The 5,000-nt window shown below is 45.5% G+C and overlaps 1 protein-coding gene across 1 annotated transcript in view; it reads left to right on the top strand.

Annotated features, from left to right (window-relative positions):
* The first annotated feature begins 1,125 nt into the window (after positions 1-1,125).
* The window catches only part of arhgap23b (Rho GTPase activating protein 23b), a 30,188-nt gene continuing 26,313 nt past the window's right edge, over positions 1,126-5,000 (top strand). Inside the window, 1 exon segment of the mRNA XM_031561249.2 lies at positions 1,126-5,000. This exon segment is cut by the window's right edge and continues 471 nt beyond it. The gene's annotated coding sequence lies outside the window, so the exon portion shown is untranslated.

The raw sequence follows: 5,000 nt of genomic DNA, 5'->3' as shown, positions 1-5,000 counted from the left end.
TAAGTGTGTGTGTGTGTGACTCCCAAGTGTGTGTGTAGGCCTATAAGGATACATGTGCATTGAACGTGCATGTGTTTGTGCGTGAGAGAGTGTGTGTAAGGGAGTGTGTGTCTGTGTAAACTAAGGGGGTAGGCCTTTGTGGACACACGCAGTGATTGTGCAAGAGTGACTGTAAGTCTTCAATGTGTGTGAGTATGTAAGCAAATTTACTTTCTTGCACTTCACTTGTATTCACAGGTTAGTAAATAAAATGTAAAACACACATAAGTATGTGTAGTGTATGGAGGGTGTGTGTGTGTATGTCCTACTTGTTGCCTGGTGGTCTCACAGCCTGACTGTGAGTTAGCTCTAATTGGACGTTATGTATGGAATGTGTGTGTGTTTGTGTGTGTGTGTATGTGTGTGTGTGTGTCTGTTTCTCGATGTGAGTAGTTAGCTCAAAATGGATGTTATGTATGGCATGTTTGTGTGTGTGTGTGTGTGTGTCTGTTGCTCGATGTTAGTAGTTAGCTCTAAATGGATGTTATGTGTGGCGTGTGTGTGTGTATGTGTGTGTCTGTTGCTCGATGTGAGTAGCTAGCTCTAAATGGACGTTATGTATGGCGTGTGTGTGTGTGTGCGTGTGTGTGCGTGTGTGATTGTGTCTGTGTGTGTGTCTGTTGATCTAAATGGACAGGTCATTGACATTGTGACCACATGACCAGTGCTCATTCATCGGCCTGAGTCTGCTTTAGTGTCACGGTCGCCCAAGGTCACCCTGGGGTCACTTTGAGCGGGCTGCCACGACGTGGCTGGTCTCTGTGGCAACGCTCCTGGTTGGGGGTGCACTCTATAATGAGAACACTCATATGGAAAATAGTATGGAGAAGGGGTGCGAGGGTGGGGTGGGGGGCCCAGGGAAGGGGGTTGGTGAGGGGTGGCAGGGAAAGAAAAAGGCTGAACTTGGAAATATGAAGCAGTATTTTTAGCATGGAACAATTTCACAGTTGACTAAAAATAGGTCAATTAAGAGCTTTTCCTGCCATTGAGAGTCGTGTGTGTGTGTGTGTGTGTGTGTGTGTGTGTGTGTGTGTGTGTGTGAGAGAGAGAGAGAGAGCTCAGCATGTGCCCAACTCAGCCTACAGCCACACACACACGCACACACACACATATACGCACACACACATACTGTTAACCCACTCTCTGACCACTGATGCGAGCCAGTTGAAAACCACTCATTCATCTGGGAACTTTTATGTTTGTGGCCATTGTGAGCGTGACTTTGGTCTGTTTAGACTCAAAACTATAACACTAACGTTACAAAATCAGGCCAGTAAAAACAAGTTAGCTTTTGCTAAGGGATCCCTCTTAGTGTTTTTTATTCTGCTTTTTGTCTTCTGATTTTCCACAAATAACCCATCCCTGTATATCCTGTCAAAGGAGAATCTGTGAAATATAGGTTGTATATAAGCTATACCATAACCATCAACTGTAGGTACAGAGAACAAACAGCAAGGTTTTTTACTTAGTTTATTACTCAGTTTATTACTAAGTAAAATGTATTTGGTAAGTGTGTTCATTCCCAATGACCGCCTCCATCTGTTGTGTACTGATAAGCTTGCTGTATGGGCATATTTGCTGTGGTATTCAGTGGTTTAACTTTAATAGACTGCTAAGTATAGGTTGTGTACTGATGCCCACTCGTGGCCAGAGTATGCAACTGCATGTTTAATAGGCAGGCTGTTAATATTAGGACTGAGAATGGTTGTAAAGCTGGTCGTAATGTGTGTGTGTGTGTGAGAGAGATTGAATGTCTATTCAATGTGGTGTGGGTGTTTGAATTAATTACTTAAAAAAAAAAAAAATGCTGTATGATCATTTTTGTTGTTGTTTCCCATGTCTGCCTGTGTGGCGGCCATAAATGTGTCTTGCTATTTGACTGTGTGCTTGTGTGTGTCTGTATTTGTGTGTGTGTGTGTGTCTGGCTGGCTGTCTAACTGTGAGTTTGTCTATAGCCTACATATGTATGTGTCTGTTTGTGTGCGTGTGGATGTTTGTGTGTGTGTGTGTGTGTGTGTGTGTGTGTGTAGGCACCCCCATAGCTGATCTGTCCCACGTGGCTCATTGTTTCTCAGTGTCAGCGGCTGCATTGTCACAGTGGCAGTGTTTGTGTAGCGCCTCTGTGTGTCCCAACACCGAGCTCCCGAACCTCCACCCCTACCCCCACCCTCTGCTCCATCTCTCTCTCTCTCTTTTCTCTCTTTGTATTGCTCTCTCTGCATCTCTCTGCCCCCCTCTTTCTTTCCATCTATCTATCTATCTATCTATCTATCTATATTTCTTTCTCTTTCTCACATTTTTTGGTTTTCTTTCTCTTGCTCCCTTTAATGTCCTTCTCACCCCCACAGCTTTTATTTTGCCATCAAGCAAGTCTTTTCTCTGTGTGATATTGCTAATATCCTTGAATAATAAGTCCTTTCTCTGTGTGATATTGCTAATATCCTTGAATAATAAAGGTATTGGTGAAAGAGAGAAAAAGACTGAAAGAAGAGCGAGTGGGAGAAGGAGATAAAGTTATCACGCTCTCCCTATTTTCACACTTGTATTGTAAAAGACAAAAGGTTGTAACCTCCAAAACTCATCAGGTGTGTGTTAGTGTGTGTAGATTAGTCTGGTGAAACATTAGGCTAGTAATTTCTTTTTTTTTCTTTCTTTCTTTCTTTCTTTCTTTCTGTTTCTTACTTGCCCCTACTATACTATAATGATATATTCTCTCACGCCCTATGGCCATTCTGTCCATAAATGTGTCTGTCTTCTGAGAGGTTAAGATGAGTACGGATAAGGAATGGATGGATGTATACAGAAAAGGAAGAGAAAGAGAGAGAGCACAAGAGAGAGAGAGAGAGAGAGAGATGTGTCCTCTTTCTCGAGAACATTCTCTAACTGAATTTTTTTTTCTGTTTACTTTTCCCTGGGGGTTGTAGGATGGTGCAGAGAATCACACACGTAGTTAAGTTCAGTTTCTCTCTCTCTGTGTGTGTGTGTGTGTGTGTGTGTGTGTGTGTTGGATTTCCTATTAAACAGGTTTCGAGACGAAGTGCAGTGCAACTGTCAGGGCTTTGAGGACTTACTTTTGAGGCCCCTCATGTCCTAAATGCAGAGTGCTTTAACAGTAGTATCACTGAGCCAGCCAGCCAGCAGCCATGACCAGGTCGCTGAGCCTAAAAAGAGTCGACAGAGAGAGACAGAGAGAGCGAGTGACTGAGGGAGGGGAAGAGCAAATCAGAGAGAGAGAGAGAGAGAGAGAAAGAGTAAACGAGCGAAGAAGTGAAATAAGCAAGTGTGTGGGTGAGATAGAACGGGAGAGCAAGAAAGAGTGGGAGACAGAGAGAGCGAGAGAAAGAGAGAGAAGAGAGAAGAAGAAGAAGAAGAGAGTGGGAGCGAGAGAGCAACAGTGAGGGAAAAAGACCGTGAAGCGAGAGAGAGACAGTTTATGAAAAAGAGTAACTCATAGCAGCACTGCCTGACTGAACAGGGGGCAGGAGAGAGAGAGAGAGAGAAAGAGAGAGGAGTGGAAAGAGAAAGAGGAGTGTGAACGAGAGGGGCGGAGAGAGAGATAGAGGGATGGAGTGAGAGAGGGAGGAGAAGAGCAGAGGCGCAGAGCTAGCCCACCAGCTGATGGGCAGGACTGTTCGCACAGTGCCGCCGAGAGAGGCGACCCCTTCGGGAGTGGAAAAATCTGCCTCTGTGTGCCTTCAGAGAGAAAGAGAAAGAGAGAGAGAGAGAGAGAGAGAGAGAGAGAAAGAGAGAGGGATTCCACCACGGACACGAGTTGAGAGGGACACAACCACAGGGCTGTAGCGAAACCAGAGCAAAATCACCACGGACCAAAACTGGACTCCCACTCCCTACAGGGCGATAGAGACTTTCCTCTGGTTCTTTTGGCCAAAACTGGACCCGACAGTGGACCACACAGTTCCTGGGGATAAACCTACAGATAGTTCTGCTTTGCTCAAACTGGACATGCCTAGTGGGACACGACTGTTGTTGTTTTTTTTGTATGCTCCCTTCTGAGAAAAAAGTTGGACCTCTCCACCTCAGGAGCACCGATTTGACTGGTTCTCGCTTCTCCTCTGGTGGTCTTGCTGGGGGAGCAGACAGAGGGAGATAAGAGCCGAGTTAACGGCAGCCTGTCTGGAAGACCGGAGGGCTACGGAGATGAGCTGTGATGAGCTTTGCTTCGTGCCTAAAGGGAGTGAGATCAGCTGTTTGTCTGTGTGCAGCCCGGCCGGCACACTTCCAACAGCAGCAAGAGCAGCGGGAGCAGGGGCAGGGGCGGTCCTGAATGCTAGCTAGGCTAACCCTAGGCTAGCCACTGGCCAGTGGCAATTGGACAGAGATTAAAAGGCTAACCAAACCTGGGAGACTGGATGTTTTAACTGTACTTCAAAGACACTAATTCAAATTATTTTTAAAAGATTTCAGAATCATAAACTGGGACTGGGACTGGACTGTTGTAACAAGGGATTTGGTAGGAGAAACTTGAGCTTGGTGTCTACGGTGCTACTGTGCTTAGGAGGTCCTGGTTCTGGTCTTGAGGAGCTTCGGCTTAGTGGCACAGCCAAAATGGCGCCCTTCCATTCTCTCAAGCATTGATCACAAGCGGTGCTTTGCAACTGGCATGACTGTTTGGTGTGCCTTGGATCCAAGATGGCGGCTGAAGGAGTAATTGGGAATGACATGGATTGTTGGGAATTGGTGCTGGAACACCTTGGAGATTGGGAACTTTGACGAAAGGAGTTATGATCTTGTAGGGATTACGCCCTGGAGAATCATGTTCTCTTGTTTGCATTTGTTCAACTTTAGCATTTGTACTCATCCATCACTTGATTAATGGACGCATTGCAGAACAAGCTTAGGATAGATTCAGAATGAGCCGATTGAACACTTATGTCTCGTAGAAAGCAAGATGGAGTTTGTGCATAGATGTGCTTGTGTCTGTGTGCAGTCTGAACATAGGG

The sequence above is a fragment of the Clupea harengus genome, chromosome 23 (genome assembly GCF_900700415.2).
Source record: "Clupea harengus chromosome 23, Ch_v2.0.2, whole genome shotgun sequence".
In the NCBI taxonomy this organism is placed as follows: domain Eukaryota; kingdom Metazoa; phylum Chordata; class Actinopteri; order Clupeiformes; family Clupeidae; genus Clupea; species Clupea harengus.
The sequence above is the reverse complement of the archived record's forward strand: the minus strand, read 5'-3'. Positions and strand labels throughout refer to the sequence as shown.